This window comes from Notechis scutatus, chromosome 4, assembly GCF_049901735.1.
Source record: "Notechis scutatus isolate UNSWTSFEM ecotype Mainland chromosome 4, rNotScu1.2, whole genome shotgun sequence".
In the NCBI taxonomy this organism is placed as follows: Eukaryota; Metazoa; Chordata; class Lepidosauria; order Squamata; family Elapidae; genus Notechis; species Notechis scutatus.
In genome coordinates this window covers 115,315,940-115,341,156 of record NC_142012.1, presented here as the reverse complement: position 1 = coordinate 115,341,156, position 25,217 = coordinate 115,315,940, and the positions used below count along the sequence as shown (strand labels likewise).

At 34.1% G+C, this 25,217-nt stretch overlaps 1 long non-coding RNA gene across 1 annotated transcript; it reads right to left on the bottom strand.

Moving 5' to 3' along the window:
• Positions 1–9,876: 9,876 nt before the first annotated feature.
• Positions 9,877–24,766, bottom strand: LOC148130875 (uncharacterized). The gene is made up of 2 exons (XR_015749110.1): positions 24,665–24,766; positions 9,877–10,719 (listed from the first exon to the last, which is right to left on the bottom strand). It is a non-coding gene; the product is annotated as an uncharacterized LOC148130875 (long non-coding RNA).
• Positions 24,767–25,217: the final 451 nt, after the last annotated feature.

Genomic DNA, 25,217 nt, shown 5'->3' with positions numbered 1-25,217 from the left:
GACTTCAATTCTTACAATTACCCAATTGGGGAATTCTAAGAGCGGAAGCCCACACATCTTACAGTTGCCAACTTTGAGAAACTCTTATATACAGCTTGGCCTTGCCTACCCAGTTGTACTCCTGGATATCCCACAGCAGCTGCAAAATGTGCCAGAATGTCTCCAGACACAGATAGTTGTTTATTATCCAGAACTGTGCAGTCTGATTTGCATTTTGTATTTCCTGCACTGTCAAAATCCTGTCATAGGGAAGTCAGTATGTATGCAGGCTGACCAGTAAAAGCTTTTCTCCTGCAGACAGTTGCATTTAATATGTAACTGCCTGCAGGAAGTGGAAAAGGATCTTTTTATTCTCCTGCTTCAGATTCATGCTGCTGGATATATAAGGCTTGGTTTCTCATCAGCTGCTAAATTAGTAACTATTGTTGAAGTGAAAGTAGGGATGATTTCTCTATCTGGTAGATTGGTGAACCAAAGAAAATCTTCAGACCATTCTAAAAAAAAAATTCACAGGGAAAATCATGAAAATTCCTCCCCTACAAATACTTTGGTACTTCTGCAAATCCTGCAGAAAGCTCATTTTGCCTATTTTCTGTGCAATGGAAAACTGGCAAGGGAAGTCAACCTGAAAAGAATGAATTAACTTGACAGAATTACAGTCACCCTGATCTGCATCATACTTGCAAATGGACCTTGATGCTGGCTTTTAAAACAAATTACTTTCCAGGTTTTTGGTCACTGCTTAAAGCAAACTTTTCTCTTTCCTTGATTACATAAGTAAAAAGCAAATATTTGCAGTGCTGCTATTCATTTGGCCTAATTATATTAAAAATAGAAAATGTTCCCTGAATGACAGGTTGAGGGTTCACTTTAATTTTGCATTTTCTGAAATACTGAAGGTCATTTGCTTTTGGCCACAGCTGCTCCCCAAATGGAATATTAAGAATGGGTCATGTATGAATGCAGAGATAATCATGCAAATGAACATAATAATTTTGTTAATTATGCATCATTGCAGAAAACTTTGAAGATTCCCCTTTTAAACAGGCAGTTCATTGATGATAATGCATTTTTTTATTGGTTCAAGAAGGTTGATTATTATTTAGGGATTGTTTTTGCTATTAACCAACCAGAAACAGGGTTATATTTTTGATAATGTGTTTTAAAATGATTGATTGCTTGACAGTCTGCCATGAGATCAATGGTTATTCTTGGCAACTATTGTATATAGATAGATCTTTTCCAAGCTGGTCTATTCTCAACCTGGCTCATGAGTTCTTTTAATAGCGCACCCATCACAGCTCTAGCCCATCCACCTCTCTGCTGGCTGTCTTCTCTTTCTTTTATCTCTCCCTCCTCCCTCTCTCTCTCTCTCCCCCTCTCCCCTTTCTCCATTATATACACTTCTTAAGAGAGTTAGGCTTCACATAATGTGTCCAAAATATGATAATCTGGCTATGCAATTTTGTCAGGTTTCAGGGGCAAAAGACCCTTCTTCCCTAACGGAGTAGGGGGCTTTATTCCAACCTGGGGCAGTTTTTTCCACAGCAGGGAAAGTTTGAAGCCTGCTTTTGATAGCATTTTAAAATAACCTTTTATAGTTACTGTCGGGCAATTCCTATGGACTTTTAGGATTCATTTTTTCTTCCTCAAAGAAGGGGTCTAAAGTAGTTATTAAAAAAAAAAACTAAGTTCAGTGGTTATATGGTGAACAATGGTTGAGCCAGTACATTTTCTTTCTGACTTCACAATCTCACCCACCCATATGTTACAGGATGAATAATTTATATCAGAAGCCATAAATATTTCAATCGCACTCTTGTTTGCCTAGTGCATTTCTACATTTCTATGCAAAATAGATTTTTGTCCTATATTGGCAATTCACCATGTTGCCGTTAACTTGTGGTGGCTGCTTTTATGCAAAAAGCTTGGTCGGTGACATTGGCAAAGGTAAGCACAAAGAAAGAAGAGGCAACCGTACACGCACCAGTGAACAGGGGATTCTTTTTGCTTTTTGTATCTTCGGCTGCTAGATGTGAGTGCTGGGACGGAGCTTACTATTTTCCATAGGCTTTGTATGTAGAGCAAAAAGTGCACATGAATGAACTGATTGTATTGAGGTCTACTGAGGATGGAAACAAAGTAGAATTAATAAGAAAAAGACAACATATTTTTTTCTCTTGCCAGATGAATAGATTAGATAGTCAAAGCAAGGGAAAAAATGCCTTTGAAATAATACTAAGATGTCATGCTTTCTTCTCCCTAGCTGAAGATAATTGATAATACTAACCTAAAACAAGATTAATTTTTTGATTTGAATGTGATTCTACTTAATTCAAAGAATCACTGAGTTATTTACAAAGTGTACACTACTATTACTGTTAATCTTCTTACCACTCCTTATCACCCATCCCCTCCCATACTGTTTCCTAGTATGATTTGATTGTTGATTGTACACTATGACTATCATTAAGTGTTGTACGTTATGATTCTTGATTCTTAACTAATGTACCTTTTCTTTATGTATACTGAGAATATTTACACCAGGACAAATTCCTTGTGTGTCCAATCACACTTGGCCAATAAAGTATTCTATTCTATTCTATTAGTCATAGATATGTACTTCAGAGTTTCTTAACCTTGGTGATATTAAGATGGATGGAGTCCACCCATCTTAAATTTACCAAGGTTGAGCAGCACTACTTGAATGATGTTTGAAAATACAGCTACAGGCCAACAAGAACTGAAGAAATACTGTCAGCTATATAACTGGGTTGGGCAACCTTTTAGTGTCTAAGGAACACATTTGCTGAATATTTTATGGCTATAGACTGCACGGTACTGACCCTGAAGCACTTAGAATAAAATGTAACAAATACATAAGAAAACAAGCAATTCCATCCAAATTGCTGTATTTTTAAAAGCATAAAGGGTAAGGAAAACAAATTAAAGAATCCCACTAAATAGAAGATGGCTACCAACTTCAGGCCTGCATGCTAAGACTTCTTAATGTGAGACCATATGAAGAAGAGTTTGTATAGTTTGTATCAAACATAGTGGTTGATTCTGTTTCACACATCTTTTTAAACATCCACTCGATTCCTATTGGCAATCAAAGATAACACATCCAATCTTGAATCATCCACTCATGATGAGGAGATTGAAGTATGAATGATCAATACCCAGGTGTTTTGAAGACAATAGCAAAACATACCTATATAGCTTTAGCTGATAGAAACTGGCACCTTCAGTGAATAGTGAATGTGTCAATTATTATTGGGTTTCCCCCCTCTTATTTATATATGTATTGGTATATATATATATATCTGCTGAAACGTTGCTACAACTTTAAAAGAACTACAATGACGTGGGAAAATACCCGAACCAAGCCGAACACCATACATGTAAGTACCGCGAAAACTTAAGAAATATATATATATATATATATATATATATATATATATATATATATGTATGTATGTATGTATGTATGTATGTATGTATGTATGTATGTATGGCATTCAGCTTTGTTCGGGTATTTTCCCACGTCATGTAGTGGTGCTTTTAAAGTTGTAGCAACGTTCAGCAACTTTAAAAGCACCACTACTATGACGGTGGGAAAATACCCGAACAAAGCTGAATGCCATACATGTAAGTGTCCGCGAAAACTTAAGAAAATATATATATATATATAAATAATATATATATATATATAAAATAAATCTTGCATTTATGTGAACTGACCTCTATATGTTCCAAATGCAGATATAGTATTATTATTCTTTAATGCACAGCTGACTTCAAGCAGACTCTTAGTTTGTGTTTCTTTATTTTTATACCCAAATATTACTATCCTCTTTCAGAAGTTATGGTTTTTATTTTAAAAAACCCTACAGCTAATAGTTGTGATGGGAATGCTTCTTCCAGTTGTTTCTTCCTTTGAGATTAAGTTGTAGGCAATTAATAAAGAGGAATGAACCATTGATGTTCTACACTCTAGAGAAAATCAAGTTATATTATAACCATCAGATTTAATCCAACTCAGAGATCCAAATAAAAATAAAAATAAACCAAAACACATTACATAATATTGCTAGGCAGTTGATTCTTCTCTGATTTTGAATGGTTACTATTGTGTTTATCTGCTATTATCTTCTTATCATTCTACATTGTACCAGTATTGTTTGATTTATCAATTCTACAAATGAAGAGGCTTTAGTTAATCTTAACACGTGTAGCTTGTGCATGCACGTAATGAAAAAATGGGAGAAATCTTGTTAGGCATTCATTATCATCAAACACTTAGATTCAGAAAGTAAGCTCACAAATCAAGCTAAATTAATAGGGATTTGTTTGGTTTTGATTCATATTGGGCAGACCCAGTCATTATTGTATATTAATTGAATGGCTTTCCTGGATCCAGCCCTTTCTGTTTTGCTTGATGCAGTAGAAGTGGATGACTTTTACATTTAGCTGCTTCAGCTATATGTAAGATGACCTGCAGTACCTTTTCTATTCAAGCAATTACTTTTAATTGGAGTTGGGAATAAAAATGAGTGTTGCAATGAAAAAGTAAGTATGTATTTTCTAAAGAAATATTCTCCATGGCACACTGTCTGAATATTAACAACTTAATATAACTTGAACTTTTTTCTTCCGAAAAAAGAAAGGTTAGCTTTTAAAATATAGCTGTATTATGCTGTCTGCATATGCCCTGATTGGCCTTCTGCTCCATGGAATTTGTTTCAGAACCAGTGTATCAGAAATTGTACAAGGTAACATAGCCATGAACGTCTGGTGAATACTTTGGTGTGTGTTATAATTTTTTTGACCAAAATAGCATGTTTTACAGAAGCTTTCACTGGAGGCTTTGTGCTTCAGATTCCAAGATATCAACAAAAGAGCATATTTGTAGCTCAGGTCTTGAACTGTGGGTCCTTAGTGCTTTCTGAAATTGGTTATTTTATTGCAGACATTTCAATATTAGCACATATGTATGCATTGTTGGCACATATGTATACATTATGCATTATTTTTATATAATTAAGCATATTTTTGCCAATGTAACTTCTGAAAAATTACTTTCTTTTCGTACTTTCTTTGTTGTAATGCCAATAAAAATAGAGAATGGAAGAGGATGGCAGCCTTGGCTTCTTTCCTTGTTATATTTTTATAATAAAAATCAATTTACTAGCATGCTGGCTTTGTCTCCAGATGAGAAAATGTAGGTTTTATTTTATCTAGTAGTTGATAGTAATTTAATATTTCTGATATTATCTTTCATATATCTCTTTGGGACAAATCCAGTCTCATCAAGATGCATTAGATCACTTAAAAGGCCATTTGATTTATTTGCATCCCTTTCATTTTATGTATCCATAAAGGAGTATAATCTACATTCAATGGATAGGCCTATATGACTTAGTATGAGTTGGATCATTTCTCTCTGCAATGAAAGCCTTTTGCCATAAGGAATGGAGCTCTTGTCATTGTTGCATATCATTCATTACCCACCTAGATGAGCAGGCAGCTCTTGCAGTGGCCAACCAGTTGCATTAGGAAGTCCACTAGTCTCCCTACAGATGGTCTTCAGGCTGCCACCTAATAGCCATTGATCCCCATTCATTCCATTGTCCTTTGATTAGCAATAACACAACCAACTTTATTTTTTTGCAATCTGACTAAACATCATATACCTGCTTGATTTATTAAATAAAACATAACTGTGGTCATAAAAGTAAAGGTAAAGGTTTTCCCTGTGAAATTGTGTCCAACTCTAGGAGGTGGTGCTCATCTCTATTTCTTAGCTGAGGGAGTCATAGTTGTCTGAAGACATGTCCATGCTCATGTGACCAGCAGGACTATATGCCAAGGCAAACAGAATGCAGTTGTCTTCCCACCAAAGTGGTACCTATTTATCTACTTGCATTTGTATGTTTTCAAATTGCTAGGTGAGGATACAACATGCTAAATACAACATTATGGTATAGAAAAGATAATGGCTTTAATTTATATGCTATGATCAAACCCCTATATGATTATATTCAATGTGTGTAATGGGGTAAATATAGGAATACCAGAAATATTTACTATTAAAACATGGCTATTAATAATTAAGATATCAGATAAAACTCATTAGCTTCACATAATTCAATGAAGTTCAGGGCTTGAAAAAAATTGAACTGAGGTCTCCTTGATCATTTTTAAAGCCTCCAGAATTAAACTGAATGAATGAATAGTTATTAAAATGCATGCTATGCATTATTTTGTATGTTTGATAATCACTTTATGTAGATCTTACATGCTGCTGTGGAGATAATTTTAACAATATAGTAAGAAGCACATATCATTTAGTTATCTGAAGGTCACAGCTAGCTTTTTAAGCTGGTCCCACTACAATAGAAGTTTTTTTTTCTCAGTTTGAATCTTTACCGGAACCCACTTCCAATCATGTTTCTCCCGCTGTCTAGTAATTGCGGTAATAAATAAGCTGCAACATATTGATTTACAGCTAAAGCTTTCATACAAGCAAGGACTATTACCCAAACTCTTTAGTCATGCAACCCAAGTAGAATACAGAATTATGTCTAGTAAGAAATGGATTTCTAATTGCCCTCTGATTCATAAAAGGACATTAAGAAATAAAACAGCTGATTAGGCTATTTGGAAACAAATTTTATGTCTTACACACAACCCAAACTTTCCAAAAACAAGTCTGATTTTTGAAAGTTTGAATAAGCTGCCATTGCTTGCCTGAAATTTGATGTGACTATGAACTACATCTTGGATTATTTGAAATTACACTGATTAATATCATACAAAGAAAAAATAAACTTTAAGGCGTGTCATTATAAAATATTAGAGAATCAAGGAGGGGACTAAAAAATCCTTTGGGATCTTCAAAGATGAAAATATTGTTTCTCTACTACCTTTAACACTTCAGATGTATTGGCTAACAGAAACTTTTTTAAAAATAGAACTATGGATTTGAAATAAATTAAACAAAGGAGCAGGAAAAAATACAATACAAAGAAAACAATTATAATCCTTATCATTTCTTGAATAATATTTTGGAACAGCTACACCTAGGAAGTAGCTCGCTATCAAATATATTCAACATAGCTGGCTATTTATTTATACTGGAGTGTTTACTAGATGATGCTAGACTGAAAAATGAGAGGTGTTGTTTTTGCCCTTTTCCTCTTCCTCCTCCTTACTTATTTTTCTTTTTACTTGAAGGGATTATATAACTCATGGTAGAGTTCCACTCTTTCACATTTGCAGCTAGAAACATGTATATCTTGTCACTGATGTTTTTGAAAGAGTGGTTTCCTTCAGAAAACAAAACTGGATTTGAAATATAGGGTAAAATTGTTTCCTTGGCAGCATTTTTCTTTACCATTCCTTTAAGCATCTCTTTTACCCAGGGTCATTCATACATGCTGGTATCTAATGCTGGGTTGCTTCTCTCTTATTTTGCAGGGACAGCTGACTTCTCTTGGTGAGCAATGGAAATGTTCTGTCCCAAAGAGGAAGTTTTTATTGGGGAAAGTGATTGAGAGTACTCCATCTGAAGACATGGCAGAGAGGTGCAAACAGCCAGTTTGACCCCTTGGAGATCATATAATAAAGAGGGAATTCATGGGAGATATAGCCATGCTTGTCTAGACCCTCCTCATGTTAAGTTACTTCAATTTGTTGCCTTATCATTTAATGGATAAAACATGCTTGACTTCCAGCAAGACAAAGAACTTGTCCTTGTCCAGCTTCTTGGCACACTTGGCACCTGTATGCTTGAAAAGTGCATATAATAGTGGCAGAGGATGGCCAACTTCAAGTTGGTCTCCAGCAGCCCCTCCTTGAATCCTTGGTTTAAAAAAGTGAGGAAAGCAAAGTAAAGGGAAGAAGCTATTTTCTGGCGGAACCAGGAGTGATGGATAGCAGTGTCCAGGAAGAAGCAGTAATTGAGCTCCATTGACCTAACAACTGTAGACTGCACTGTGAAATGCAGATTAGAAAGATGTCTATTTTGTACATATATCTTGACTAACAGTGCTCTCTTAAGCGCCAAAAGTAGGTCATACTGAACTCATCATCTGAACCCTTTATACTAAAAATGCTAAGGATTTGACCTAGAACTTTCTCATGAAGAATAAATGCAATCCATAGTTATAGGTCCTTTTCAAACCATTGTTGGACCTATTTTCAAAGAATGATTTTTTTACCCATTATATGAAGGTACATAGTTAGAGCAAGCATTATTATCCTTGAAATGAGTCTTTCAACCTTTCTTTTAACTTTATCCACATATTGCAGGGGATGGGAAAAGATTATGGCTTCCAAGATGTATTGTGCAGACAGCCTTATAAGCTTCGTGAATGATTTGAGAAGAAATACTTGCATTTAGGGAGTTGCAAATCAAAATATACCATGTTTTAAAAGGAAAAAAAAAACAAAAGCAGTCAATAAATTGTTTTGTTCTTAAGCAGTCCACTGTAGTGGAATGGTTGAATTTGTAGCCAAATTGAGAGCAGCTTTACAACAAATTACTGCTTCCTGGCAGGAACTAGTAGATTGCTTTAGTTTACTATAACACCTGACTCTAACTATCTAAAGCTGAAACTTAAATTTGATCTGACAGTTGTCTGCCTTTATACCCCTTTAGAGGTTACTTTTATTACTACAGCTGTGTAGAAAAAGCAGGGTAAATTGGTGGGCGGAGAAACAGAGGGCAGCAGCAATTATATTTTGCTGCTTAAGAATAAAATATAAAATATAAAATATTTATATATATTTATATAAAATATAAAAATAATTTCCTACATCTGGATACTGACATATCAAGTAGAAATACGTCTGCAAGTTGTGTGTTTAGGCAAATTGAAATATCAATAATAATCTCTTAAACAAACAGAACTGCAACAGAAAATATCACCCAAGAAAGCCCACTACCACCTAATGATTAAATTATACAATGACACTAACTAAAACCACCTCATTTTTAAGACTTAACAGTATTGGCCATACACTTTCAAGTATATAAATCACATACCCTAAGCTCTCCTAGTTAAATTGTTGCTAAAGATAATATTATTAAATCATATGTTTTCTATATTTCATAGCACGTTCCCTTTTACCCCCTAGCCATTTTAACAATTAAAAAAATCAAAGAGAAATATTTGTTAAGTGAATTTTGCCCCATTTTACAAATCTTTCTTGCTGCAGTTTTAAGTGAATCACTGTAGTTGTTAAATTAGTAACAAGTTGTTAAATAAATCTAGCTTCTCCATTGATTTTGCTTGTTGGAAGGTTACAAAAGGTGATCACATGACCCTGGGACACTGCAACTGTCATAAATATGAGTCTGTTTCCAAGCACCTGAATTTTAATCACATGACCATGGGGATGCTACAAGGGTCATAAATGTGAAAAATGGTCATGTCACTTTTTTCAGTGTTGTAACTTGAAAAATGTTGAACAGTCACTAAATGTCTGAACTATCAAGGACTACATATATATAAAATTTGGCTGCCTCTATTCTTAATAGTTTTCATGGGACAAAAGAAAAGGATTGTTGTTTGGGATACAAAATCTGAGTACATTCTATGAATGAGGAATTGCTATTTGCTCATGTGGGAAAATATAAAAATTATAGATACTGCAATGAATATTAGAGCTATCTACTACTCTTAAAATTGGCAATGCAGAATTCACCACAAAAGATTCTTATAGATACAATTGGTAATTTCAACCTTCACCTATAAATGTCTATTTACTATAATTATTAGGTCATAACCAGTCATTAAAATCCATTTCTGAATTCTATTATAGAATTCATTTTATATAATATTTGGTATACTATCGGAACACAGATAATTTATGACTGTTACCCTTTAGCTCACATTGGATAGAAGTTGAAAATTACACAATGACCATGAGTAGTTGAAGAAATGATTCACCGTATATACACACATTTGCATATTCTTCCCCCTTCAGATCTAGATGTCAGTCAAATATGGAGCAAAAGAAAAACTAGAGCAGGGGGGTCAAACTCAATTTCATTGAGGGCTGCATCAGAGCTGTGGTTGACCTTGGGGGGTGGGTGAATCATGGCTGAGTGGCTGTGGCTGACTAGGGGGCATGGCCAGCTTGATGCCACTCCCCAAACTGTTGGCATGTTTCCTCTTCGCATTGAGTAGACCGGGCCAAAGCCACACTGGCCTAATTGGTAGACCAGGCCGAAGCTTCTCTGGCCTGATCTTTCCTCTCTGCATTGGATAGACCAGGCCAAAGCTTTGCTGGCTTTCCTCTTTGCACCAGGTAGACTGGACTGAAGTGACGTGAGTAGACTGAACTAAAGTGATGCAGGTAGACCAGGATGGCTCTGTGGACTGGATCCAACCACATTGCGGACCAGATCTAGCTCGTGGGCCTTGAGTTTGACACCCCTGTACTAGAGCTATTGTTTTATCTTGATCAGAAAACAGAACCTCAAAAAAGTTTGCTGTTTGTTTCTGTTCAGCTCTATGTCGCTTCTTCAGATGGTATAAACCAGTATCTTCCTTGAGTTACAATGTTCAATAGGAATTCAAAGGTAATGTTTTGTAATAGTCATCCATTCTTAAGTGTTCTCCTGGGTCAGGTGAAATGCAGTAATGTATTTTCTGTTAAAAAAAAAAAAAGTCTTCAGAGCTTTTGCTTGACTGTCTGGTGTTTAATCTGGAAAAGAAAAAAGTAGTTGAGGTATAGTAGAATTTAAGGAGAAATTAGATAATAAACACTATTCTATGCTAATTTATCTCTCTCTCTTTCTCCCATCCCCTTTGATGAACAAAGCAAAAAAAACAAAACCTACTTGCCAATAACAAATTGAGCAATTGTGACTCAAATAATCAAATAAAATCTGAAACAACAGCCCCATTTGCTGTAAGGGTTTGTTGTTTATACTCAAGAATTCTACAGCTAGAACCAGCACTTGGACCAGAGAATGCCATTGTCAATGCTTTCAAAATTAACAGTGTATTTCAAAATCCATCTGATTGTATTTTACATATTTTAATTGCTCCTTTAAACATTTATACACTGGCTCTTTAAAAAGGATCCTGGGTTTGCTTTTAGCCCATTAATACATAATAGGTCTTCCTGTGGGATTAGAATTTTGGAGACATGTTTTCCATTTAGATTATATGGCTCCAATTTAAGGGCTAGAGCAGTATGCTGAATTTTTTGCCTTCTTGTTACCCTTTTCACATTCAGGAGAATAAATGGATATAAAGTACCATCTGTATCACACTGGCAAATGTTTAAAATAGTTAAATAAACAATTTCTAAAAGTTTTGAGGTGTTTTTCAAAGGCTCCTCCAGAATTGTGATCTTGACAATTAATCCTTTAAGATTGATCTGAAGGCTATTAGAAATCTTCCAAATGCCAAGTTTCAAAGGCTACCTGGTTAGTTTATTTTCTTTTCTGAACAAAAGAAAAATTAACTGTAAGTTTAAAAAATTTAAAAAAATTGAAATGAATGGCAAAAAGCTAAATGAGATTTTGAATCAAGAAAGTTATAAATGAATGAACAGTTGAGACAAATTTGGAATGCTTAAACTTTTACCTTAAAATTTTGGAACATTCTCTATACAATAAACAGGGAATCTTCATGGGAATCAGAATTATTTTGCATATTACAACAGAGGTCTGTACTTTCTGTAAAAGAGATTAGAGACCTTCCCATTTAAACTGAATAGTAGAGAGGGCTAAAGATTCCAGGCCAAAACAAAACAAAATAAAACCTGCCTTAGGTATTTGATTTGGATTTACAAAATGATACAAAATACTTTAACATTTAAAATATTATAGAAAATCTTCAAAGAAAGTAGTGGCAACAATAATAACATTTTCAGTAATGAACTCTACTCCTATGAATAGACCATGTTTAAAGAATGTTTAATGAAGGAATGGCAGATATGAAAGAAATTTTGGTTGATAGAAAATAGTGGAAATATTGGATTTAAAAAGTGTGGATTAGAACACGGAGAAGGTATTTAAAGTTGAAATAAAAGTGGAAAGGTAAGAAAATGACTCACATAAGGATTTTTTTACAGAATATAAAAAAAATCTAGTTGAAATATAAAAAATTAAGCAGATATAAAAATGATATACTAATAGAATGATCTGGATAATATCTTTTTGTTGGATTTACAAAACAGACTGGTTAAAGCCTTGAATAATAATTCAAAGAATGGAAGAGAATGGAAGAATGGAAGAGATTCCATTATAATATTTGAATTGAACAAAAGTTAAGCATTTCAGAGATAAAACAAAGGAATGTAAAATTTATTTAATTGATGAAAATTAAAATAAGCAGTTATTATGAAATTCTGGCAACTATTCATGCCTGTTTTGCTGAAAACAGGATTGTAAAGTTGATGTCATATGGATTTTCTTATAGATAAGGGATAGTTAGAGGAAGAAAAGATATGTTTGTAACTTTCAAAAGGGATTAAGAGTTATCACGTGTTTCTACTTGTGATGAAGATTGAACTTATTTATAGATTTTATTTTTATTTTTTTGGTCTTTCCTTTTTGGTCTTCTACTTTTTTCTTTTTTTTGTACTTTTTATTGCTCCTTTTTCTTTTCTTTCTTTTTCTGAGTTTAATTTGTATTAGTTTTATTTCTATTTAAAATCTTTTATAAAATTATATATATTTAAAAGTATAAATAAAGATCTAAGCAGCCCTTTAGAATAAAGATAAGCAATTATTTCAACTCAAAAGAAACATTTTCAATAGTTCTAATTGTAACTTGAGGTTTAATAGGTATTATTAACAAAAGAGCATGAAATGGGGAGACTTCCGGTTTGCAACCTTTCGATGGCGGCAGGGATTCGCGACCGCGCAATCCCTGCTGCGTTCACCGCCAAGGTTCTCCTGATCCATTTGGATTTGGGGGATATAGCTGCCCCGCAGAGGCAGCTGAAGACAGGGGGGACCCAGCAAGAGGTTTGGGGGGTGTCGCAAACCCCCTCCCCAGCCGGCTAAACCCACTTTTCCCAAGGCGGAGGAACGGCGGTCAGCAATGGCCGCCACGAAGAAAGCTGCAGCCGGACAAGCAGGTGCAGGAGGGAGGAAGCTGAAAGAAAAGTGAAAGTTGATTCTAACCGGGGCAAGACGGGAGAAAATGACCTGGAATCTTGAAGGCTGCTAAGTATATATTGTTCCCTGTGAGAGTTTTAAGCTGCGAATATTCTAAAGGGGAAAGTTTTTTTCTTTGTTCTACTCTCCTTCCTAAAGTGACAGCGGAAAAAAAAAAAACCTTTTTGGCTGTGAGTGGGAAGGGAGAGTGAAAAAAAGAATTAGAGCAAAATTTGAAAATAAGGAGAAGATTGCCTAGAATTACAAAGAGTTTAAAAACTTCCAAAAATATATATATTTGAAAAGGATTTGTGATTACTTTAACCCCAGAAAGAGAAAGTGAAGAAGAAGAAGGTATCTAAAAGAAATAGGCTGTTTGGATTGTTTGGTGACTTTGGAACCTTTGGAAATTACTTCTGATTAAATCATCTGGGTGGTTGTTTGGAAAAACTTTTTCTCTACACAATGGCATCATCTATGGATAAATTGGAACTTATATATCAAAAATTTGAAAGAGAAAAACAAAGAGGGGAAGATGGTCTTGACACTATTTTTCAATACTTAGAAATGGCGGTTTATACTTATGTGAAGCAGAATGAGGATGATGGGGACAAAGAAGAAGGAGAAGCCATCTTTGATGAACAAATGACTTTGACTGGAGAAGAGAAAAAGCAAGAGAAAAAGGGGAAAAGGTCTTTAAGATCTGGAAAAATAGCCCAAAAAGAGAAGAATAAGGTGAAAAGGGGACATTATGTTAAGAAACAACAGAAAGGGGGGAAGCAGAATAAAAGGGAGGTGGAGAGACAAGGGGTTAAAGAGGACAAGGAGAAGAAGAAACAAGAAAGAAAGGAAGGGATGAGAAGTCCTAATGGTGGGGAGCAAGATGTTAAGAAGCAAATTTTTTTTAGAGATAATGGATAAGCTTTATGGTTAAAGGGATTCTAGAAAGGTACATAAGACTGCATTTTTATACTTGCATTTAGAAGTAAACATAGAAAATTAGAAACAATATGTAACCTAAAATATGATAAAATATTTAACATAAATTAGTGAAATTTTTGGTTAAGAAAAGGGAGTACTGTAACGAAACATGATTCAAGACTGTGATGTGTGTGTGGGGGGTAATAATCTTTGAAAAGCATAAGTGTTCCCACAAAGGCATGATATTTAATTGAAATGGATAAAATGTTTAAGATATAAATGTTAATATTAATGATTAGAATATACCAGCGAAAGTTCTTGTGAAATGAGAATTGAAGTAGAAGAAGGAGGTACTTTTTAATGAAATAATGAGCTATAATATATGATGAGGGATATAATATATAACTATGGAAAATAGGGCTCCCATAAAAGTATGTGATTTAATTGAAAAGTAATGATTTAAATGTTTAAGATATGAATGAATATTAATACTAATGAATAGATTTGTATTATTTTTGATAATATAGTATAATTTTAGAATGTACCAGACAGAATCCCAATATATGTCATGTGTTTTATATTAAGTATTATAAATGTAGGGGAAAGAGATAAAGGCATCATATAGTGTACAGGAGAAGTTTTTTCTTTTTTTAAAAAAAGGAAAATAAAGGGCTGACTGGAATAGAACAGACAAAGAATAATAAACATTATGATATGAATTGAGAGGAGATAAATAAAATAAAATAAAATTGAGAAAATTTAAAGGAGAGGAGAAGACATATAGAAAACTGAAAATGTTAATAAGATATGAAATGGTATGTAAAATGTATATGAATTTGAATTTGTGTCTGTACCAAGAGTTTTAACCCGGGACTAAGCAACTTTCAGATAAGAGATTTTTTATGCTTTTATGTTTTGTTTTATGTGTATCTATGTATTGTTTGTCTTGAAAATAAAACTTGTTTAAAAAAAAAAAGAGCATGGAATGGGTGTGTTAAAAAAAACACCCTTAAATCTCATCCTCTCATTTTATCAATTTTTTAAAATACTACAGGTAATCCTTGATTTATGACCAGAATTGGTATCTGAATCTTGACTTAAGTGGTTGTTAAATGAGATACCCATGTGACCACTTCACTCAACAACTGCAAACTAGCTCTCCCAGTTGTCGTCATTTGCATAATTGCATGGGGGTATTTCATAGGGTGAGGAAGGCTACTGGGAGGTCCAGGGTCCACTGGTAGTGAAAACATGCTAAATGCTAGGAGATCCTGGCCTTCTCCCTGCCTCACCATGGCCAGGAGGCCCGGCTCCTCTCTACGCCCCACCACACCTGGATCCATATATCTTTGTTTTTTTCTGCAGTTGCTGAAAGAGCCCTAGTATCCTTCAAAACAATTGCCTTTACTAGCATTGTGTCCAGAAAGGAGCTTTTCTAGCCTTCAGAACAATCACCTTTGCTAGCTTTCTGGTCAGGTTGAAAAACAGTGCTTTAGATGATCAACCGTAAATGTTCACTTTAAAATACATATCCAAAAGATCCTAAAAACCTGTACAGATCATCATCACCATCTTTCTATCATTATTTCAGCTTTTCAGACCAACAAACGCCATCTTGCACAATCAAACGCAGTTGAGCTGAACACAGACCTCAACAACATTGGGCCCAGGTGACAAGCTGACCAACCAAGGGTTTTTTTGTCGCAACCAATGGAGTTATGCCATCTCCATCAAAATCCTGTATACTGTAGATGTTGCTAGAAAATTCAAATAATACTGCATTATATGAGGCATTCACATATTTATCAGAATCTGCAGGATGAAAGCAAGCTTAATATTTAAAAAGTTCAGGTAAACCAATGTGAGTGACACCACAGAAAGTGGGACTTTTGTGTTTTCTAAACTGACTAGTAGTTTAGAATGGTATCTAGATGAAAAGCTATCTAGTTTTCTTATAGAAAAGCAGTAAATTATACAAAAGAAAATCAGTATTTAATAATTGTCCTATATCTTGCTGTTAGTTTTTTTCAAAGCACTGAAAAACATATGCCTATTTTCAGAAGATTTGACAAAGGTGCAATTAAATATGTATACCATGAACTCCATAAAACTACTAAATATATCCATTGAGAATTGTGTCCTTGATATATTTTACTCTTCCATCTCATTTCCCACCACTCTGAAGAATAGTTTAAACTAGTTAAAGTATAAAAGTGTTATAATGCCATGGACAGCACCTGAAGTAATAAGAAAGTACTGTTTGGTAATATTTTCAATTATTAGTCTTTTCTTCAAAGCAGCCTCTTGGTACAGTTATAACTTCAGAGCCTAGTTTTCTTATTTCTCAATATTTGGAAACAGAAATCAATCCCTAAATAATGCGAACAACCTAGGGCTTAACAATAGTCTAGTTGAGACAAATTTGCTTCTTAGTTTTCAGAGTTATTCTTGTAATTTAACTGTGCAGTGAGAACTGAAGGAAAGAAAAGAGCTAGGCTAATGGATCTGCTGGCAACATAGTCTACTCCTTTGTTAAAGGAATTTGGAACAGCAATTTGAAAGGTCAGATTGCTGTGGATGTATTCATGATTTCTAAGCCTTGAATAAATGGATACAATAATAGCTTCTTTTTTCCAGAAAAAAATAATTGTTTGAATAGTGTTTCTGCTTAATGTATTTGGAGGAAATATTTAACATTCATATCATAACCATGAAACCTTGCACAAGAAAGGACAAAAGTAGGATTCCAAGTAAATGTGACAAAGTTTTAATATATTTCCCCACTGTTTCCTTTTAATTTTAGGATTTTCTCTCTTTCTCCTTCCTTTCCACCACCTCTTTACTGTACATTTCTATAAACAATGATGTATCTCCACTGCTAGCTATTTTGAGTCAATCTTGACTCTGGTTAGACAAGTTCCTGCAGGTTTTTTGGCTGCATTTTCAGTAATTTGCCATTGCCTGCTTCTTAAGTCTGGGAGAGAGTAACTGACCTGAAGACACATAATTATAGTTCTGCCTTAGACATTTTCCTTATATAGGAAATATATTAAATGAAGGAACATGATGCCTCTTCAGACATTTGCATGAATAAACTAGGCCTGAGATCCATTTATTTTATCCCTTCCATCTTCATGTCTAAGGCAGAACTATAATTTAGTTTTCCTGATTCAGTCCAGCACATACATGCATGGAGCACACACAGAGGAAGCCATCTCTGTTATTATCCATATGTGTGAAAAAGCTGTTTCTATACCCACTTGCTATGGAAACATACAAGAACAAAATAAATTACTGTTGGAAATAGATATAATGCTTCTAATGTCAATTGGATACATGTGTTTTATCCCTTCCAGTACAGCTGCACCAAGAAAAATGGAGCAACTTCTTGCTCCATGGATTTCTCAACATTGGTACATTCTAGAATTGTTTGTAGCTACATAAGAATATGGAATGTGAAAGAAAATATTCCAGGGTGGAGTAGCCTTATTTAGCATTCCAGTCTGCCTTTTTGTGGGTAGCCCATTCTATATATTCAAACTTTTCCTTATATAGGAAATATATTAAATGAAGGAACATGATGCCTCTTCAGATATTTGCATGAATAAACTAGGCCTGAGATCCATTTATTTTATCCCTTCCATCATAACCCTGTCCTTTCAGTCTGAAACTTTATTGCATTGAAGAGCAAATCTAAAAGAAAATTCTCTAATTCATCTGAGGAATTCATCTCTTTTTCAGCACAGCTCCCACTTCTGTTTAATTAAATGTGAAAAAAACATCTTCTTTAAAGCCTGTCATGCAACACAGCAAAATCTACAATGTGAAGAGCATATCTACACAAAGAAGGTATAGGAGGCTAGCCTAGAATGTTTTTATTTATACTACAGTCATCATATGTGACTTTCCTTATTACTGGAAAAAAATCTACCATAAATGTTAGTGGCTTTGAAATGAATATGTTTTTCCATGTAAAGTTCAATTATTAAAAAGTTCTTATAACATACAAAAGCATTAAATCTCCCTTTTCCTAGAATGTTTCTAGCTATATTGGAACTAGGCATTTGTGTGATTTTTCAGTTATCTTTTGGCAATGGATTCGCTGTAACGATTTATTTTCTTATTAGTAATACTGGTCAATATCATTTTTTAAAAAATAGTATTGTGTGTATCTTTTCCTATTATAAAAACAAGTTGTAATATATCATGCATTTTGTCCATACCAGAAAATTCTTAACTATAAATACAAAGAGATAATACGAGAAATTGCAGAAGACCTACACTAGTGGTAAAAAGCTCAGGACTCTAATAGCACCTTTTCTGACTAACAAACTTTTAATGAGCAATTTAAAAAAACTATTTTTAAAATAGATACACTAGCCTTAGGTAGTATAGTGACAAACTGTAGCTCTTTGTGTACATCAGCAACAACATAATAGATCAGATATTTCTTGTTCCTTTTTTTCACAAAGGTTAGGCCAAGTATATTAATGACTAGTACTAGTCAGCTATCAAAAGAAAATGGATGAGGGTTGCTAGTTAAGTTTTCAACATTGGCACTGACTATACGGTTTCATGTGCTCACCCATATATGGAAATATGTATACCTTCATTTCTTTGAATAGGATCTTGAATTTGTGTCCTTAACTCGTGTCCTGGACATGTTATGTATAACTCCCGAGCAGCTACCCAGCACTTCCAAATGTAAGACCTCTTTTATCATTAGGGAGAAGAAATGTTCCATTATTTGATTGATTTCTTAGCTAAACATTTAGATTTCTAGTCTCCAAAGTTAAATTATTTGGATTGGTTTTAAACTGTAAATATAGAATCTGGACTGGATTTTTATTCCATGCATCAGCCTTTTCTGCACATGGTATACTTCATGTGCTGATTGTTCTGGTGATTTAGAGTAAAGCAGAAGTCTTATAAAAGAAAAGAACAATACATCTGAATCAGCTTTCTCCAAATTGGTGTACCCAAACATTTGCAACCTCAACATTTCTAGACAGAAAGACTGGAGAAAGGTGCTCTATACCAATTGCAGTTTTCTCCAGAATTACTTGTGATAAGCAGTGGTGCAGTGGTGGGATTCAAATTTTTTTACTACCGGTTCTGTGGGCATGGCTTGGTGGGTGTGGCAGGGGAAGGATACTGTAAAATCTCCATTCCCACCCCATTCCTGGGAGAAGGTTACTGCCGATTCTTCAAACTACTCAAAATTTCGCTACCGGTTCTCCAGAACTGATCAGAAACTGCTGAATACCACATCTGGTGATAAGGTTTATTGGGGTGGGACTTTAATTTTGCAAAATTGTGAGGGCAGAGAAACTTAGTTAAAACCATGTACTGCTTTGACCAGACAGTTTGAAGGTCATCAGTACTAATCAAATCAAATTGTTTTCAGTTGGAAGGAGATTTTTCTCTCTCACTGAAAAAGCAGCATTAATTTAAAGTTGGTAATCTCATTTACAGTATATTTCAAAAGGGAATTATATATATACACATTTATATAAAATAATATATTATATTAATATATATTTTCCTAAAGTACTGAGAAATCTTTTCCTATAAGAATTATTTCCTAGTTCCTATTACATTTGTCAAAGTCTAACTGAAATAGCATTGTTACAGTAAAATACATTTTAAAGCAATGATATTGTGACCTGTGTTGGTATGAAACACAATTTTTCCTTCCCATCACTGGCGGAGAATTAAACACTGGGTTTCTTAAAACAGTATTGATTTCCTTTAAGTGAATTAAAAAGGAAATTCCCATCTCAAAAAAGCTGCTGACAAAAATCCATCAATAATGGAGGAAGATTAGAAGGCAGCAAGAGATAAAATGGAATTACATGTGAGTCTCTGTTGTCTCCGTTGAACTCAATCTTTAGGGATAACTAAGCAGGAAATGGGAAAAAAAATTCAGGCTTTAGATTTATTGTTGATGTTTTTAATATGATGCCAATTGTATTTAACTGTTATTTAAAAAGAGGAATGTGTGAAAAATTAATTTTTTAATTAAAATTTAGGAATTTGGTGCATAATGTCATTATGCTTGACAGTATTTATTACGTTTATTTCATAATAAGTGTAATAAATACTGTAGCAAGAAATCAATTGTTGTGTGCTAGCATAAAACTAGGAATCTGACAATTATCCGTTTAAATCTCACTTATACCATATATCATCATGTTAAAATCTACTTTTTGAAATGGGAGATTTGGGATATGGCAACAAATGTGTTGATGATAATTATGATGATGATTGTTGCTATAGCAGTGATAAGGATTCCTAATTCCCATTTTGGAATTTATTCCTTGGGACTCAAGGAACTGACATCTCTTAAATGGTTTGATTCTAGGTATCCTAGTAAGTGGGTATAGCCAGCAAAATGTTTGGCACATTTCATGACAACCTGAACATTCTTTAAACATATCCCTAGAATTCGGCAACCTGCATAGATGTTGCTGAGATCTGTAATGAAGCCCTTCTACTAAAGATTTTAGAGCAATCCTTAAATGATATGCTTGTCCTTGATCCTACTTTCTAACCACATTAAATCAAAATGGTTATAGTGGGCTAGAATATTGATTAATGCCCCACTTCTCTCTTTTTTCAATAAAAGAGAAAGGAATTTGTATTCAACCTGAGCCTATCCTTGCAGTCTATGTGGCATGATATTTTCATGTCCAATTCTATGCATTAAAATGCCAATGTTCACATAGGACAGTGAAAAACATTATTTGTTTTTTTGTGAGAAAAATACTTAAATAAGGAATCAAAGCTTTAGATAAATGCAAAATGTATCTTTTACGGGCATGCACAATTACGGTGATCACAGCAAGGAAAGAAGGAACCCAAGATTCACAAGGTTATAGGTATATATCCTCTGAAAATGTTATTTTGAACTTAATAAATCAGTTTAAATTATAGACATTTATTGCAGGAATGTAGAATCTGCAGCAGATAATGGACTGACAGTGCCTCTACAGTCTAATTTTCTAAGGAGACCCTAAGCACATACATTTTACTGATAGTAACCTCTTCTAGCATACATGTTTTTATTTTATCAATAAAGGTGTTTTATTGATCCCATCACCCCACTGAAAAAGTTAATAACCTGTTGTTTTTTTTAAATCTGTCTCCTTCCCTTTGAAAGTTGGACAACTTTAACTTGCCTGTTCTGCCTCATGGATATAGGGAGAATATTATTTGCCTTCTGCAACCTAATAGTTGCATTAGTAGACTTAGTTACTATAGTTTTAAACTTGGTGTTTTAGCTTTCTGAACCCAGCCCATTTGGTTATTTTATGGCTCAATGTATAGGGGAAATCCCAAAATTACTTAAACAAGAATCAGTTTAAATGTGTTGTATAAATACAGTAGAAAACTGTAATTTCCAGTAACTGATTAATAAGAATGCCAACAATAACAAATGAGAAACTATCAAAACTTATACATCTTCAATAAAAATTTCTTCAATTAAAGAAATGAAATAGTTATATTAAAATTGGAATAAATGCACAATGTGCATTTTTCCATGAAACTTTCCAATTACCAATTTGGCACAGTTTGTTTCTCGGTTATTTACCAACCAATTTGCTTCTGCTACCCTTGGTCGTGTTTAATCATTTTCTTCTCCATAATCATGTGTCCCTATGTTGCATGTGCAGTAACATAGTCTAGACTATTCTCTGGAACAATAGAACTTTTAACAACTTAGAAGATAAAGATTTCATTATTTTATGTTACCATATGCTGCAGCAGAAATAATTGGAATTTGGTGAGATTCTCTAAAAATGAGGATTGAGAAGCTTAAATCTTTTTATTATTTGTATACTTAAATCTTTTTATTATTTGTGATTTTCAGGTGACTTAAATCGCAGCAATATTCACAGAACAGCAGAATGCTGGGGAAAAGGAAAACAAAAGCAGACACAAACAAACACTATATGTAAAGAGAAAGCCTGGATGGAGACAAAAAGGACATCAGTGACTTAGAATGTTTAAATATTAGCAGCAAACAAATGTCGGGAATGTGGGGGAAAGCATTCCTGAGGATTAGCCCCTCCCATAATAAGCTGCCCTATGGACATCATAAAAAGTTATTCTGCAGTTCTTAGATACATGCCAAAAAACCACCACCTTTGACATTAGTGTTCAATTTGATTTATAATGGCAAAACTGGTTTACCAGGCATCTGAATTCTAGATGGCTTTTAGCTTTCTATAATATGTCATAAGCAAATCCTTGAGCACTACTTGGGAACTATAAATATACAAAAATAATAATAAGGTCACTTTGGATCAGACACTATGAAGTGGCAGATTAAACTCTGTGCATCTACTCTTCAAAATAAATGTGACATGTATATGCTATTCAGCAGCAGAGAAACAAAAAAGAATAACTGATTGAAAATGATCTGCTTGATATATATATCAGAGTACCTCAGCAAACTATAATTTATTGATGTGGCAGCATCTCATTTCTAGGAAAAACAAACAGAGGGTAGCTTGCTTAACCTGGCATCAACAACTGCTTTGATTGCAATTACTGTGGGTCAGGTTATGAATTGAATTCATATCAGATGAATGAATTGAGAGACAGAAAGTTAATAATTAATACACTTGCAGGTTTCATCATGCCTGACATTTGCTAGCATAGGCATTTTCCTTGCCAGGCTAACAGCAAAATAACAGCATAGTTTAGATTAGACACCCTAGTCAATTTATTCACCTCTTTCCACAATTGTGTAAAACTCCTTTCTTGTTCTGTGTAAATCCTTGCTTGTTCATTTAATTGGAAATGGTACTGTGCTTCTGAACACTGTGCCAGTTACCCATACCATTTAATTTTGTGCAATTAACAAAATAAGTCCTGGATTTCTAACAATGCCACAATCAGGCTTTTGCTAGGATTGACTCTGGGTTTAAACAAATATGGATAACAATATTTGCAAGACTTTAATTATTGTCAAACTATCTTGAATGATATGTATGCTAGGAGTCAAAATATACAAATTCAACTTCATCAAAGGAGCATACTTTGGGGACACATAATGTTGTCATTGTGGAGAAAAACAGGAGAAGGGAAAGATATGATCACCACCATGAGTCCCTGAATAATAGGCAGGATAGCAATAAAATAAACAAACACTTAATGTTAGAAATGGTGAGTTACAAAAATATTTGAAGGGTAAATCAGCACCAATATTACTGTTCCAGGCCAAAAGAGGAAAACAGTAGATTAAAAAAAGCAATAAGAACCATCAAACAGATTATAAAATTAGACATAATTCTTTATTTCTAATAAATGCATTCCATAACTGGCTGTAGTTACTGTTCAATACAATCCTGACACTCTTTATGGATTAATAAAATAATCATGAGAATTATATAAAGTGAAACAGTGGAGTGGGATAAGAAAGAAAGATTGATTGTGAATGTGAGCTTTTGGAAATGCGTGGAACTCAAATCATTTTTAAAATAAGAAAAAGAGAATAAGGACAAAAGAATAAGAAAATAAAAATAGATAAAACAAAAATAAAGCATAATTCTGAAAAAAATCTTCAGTTCATAATCTAACTTGTAGCTGAGGACATGACAAGCAAGAACTTAATAAACTGGTTACAAGAAAACACAGTTCTATACCATACATAGGAAAATTTGAATTGTTGCCCCAAACAATTTTACTAAGTAAGAGATATCCTGCATGTACACCAATACATTACATGGTCCTCCAAATTGGTGAGTGTGAGCTACATGTGTTGGCCAGCAAGATAATTTCTGGATTAGAAACTTGAATTTTCATATAGTAACTAAGCAATCTTGAGATAATCCTCATATTTCATAGCATTTGTTGCCTTTGGGTTAGAATGGAACAAAAGTACTGCCTTAGGATTAACAAGAGTTATGCTTATGGAACATCTTCAGTTAAGGTTGATAACCTTGTCTAGACTTTCTCTAAAAACTGTTATGTGAAAACCTCAATAATGGGCATAGAAATTAACAATTATATATCCATCTGATGGTAACTGTGATACATGCAAGATTTATAAATTTAGAATGGAAGAGAAGTAAATGGAAAGGGGCTCCATGGGCCTTAGTAAATTTAATGAAAGGAAGAAAAATATCTATGTTGTGTCTCTGAGAGACTAAGAGAAAGGGAAAGAATGCAGTAGATTGAAATGTAGATGACATAATTTTGAGTGGTGTTAATGAATGCATGCAGAAAGGAAATGTAGGTGTAATTATGAATGGAAGGGCTAATATATACGGAACAGTGTCATTTAAATTATTGTGAGTGCTAATGATAGTAGAATATTGAAGAGAGTAATAATTGAATGTTATGTTCCAGTAAACTGTGATAAGTGAAGAATCAGATATGATTCTGGGGGAAAACTGTGCGACATTGTGAACAAATGCGTCCATAGGAAAAAGAAAATTAACCTGTTAGTAGTGGTGGGCTGCTGGATGGTCAGCAATCTCTGGTGATCCCAGCTGTAATTTCTGGCTGAGCCTGCTCATCCGCCCTTGTTCTATGCTTTTTATAATTAACTTTTCCCCCACCCAGGCTGTCCAGATGAGTTCCGCGCCACCCTGCTGTACTCACCAGACCTGCTTCAGTCAATTAGGTGCCTGTTTGAACCTGCATTTCAGTCCCAAAGTGGCACGTGCAAGCGAAGCGAGCGAGCGCATGCTCATGACCAGCAAATCCCTTGTCAATGAAAGTTCAGTCCACCTCTGCCTGTTATGTAAGATAAATTAATAGGTGAGGCAAGACATGTAAATAAAAAGAACTGACTGGTCTTTTTGGACTAAAAGAATCAATGAATGTGGCATCCAGTATTGGTTGTGACAAGTGCAGAACCAGGGGGGAAAAAGAAACAGAAAAGTAAAGGATAGTAAAGGATACAATGATTACAGGAGTTATATATTAGAGATTTTCCAAGGTAGATTATTCTACTAACAGAATTAATGGAAAAGAGATGTAATAATAGAAGTTCCAAAAAGTTACTTAGAAATAATTGAAAATAATATGTAGAATTATGCTAATATATATGAAAAGGATCCATAGCATAAGAGTGAAGTGAAAGCAGCTGTGAATAAGCAAAACTTATTTTAATTCTGTGTATTTTTATAAGGAAAAAGGAGTTTGAGGGGGA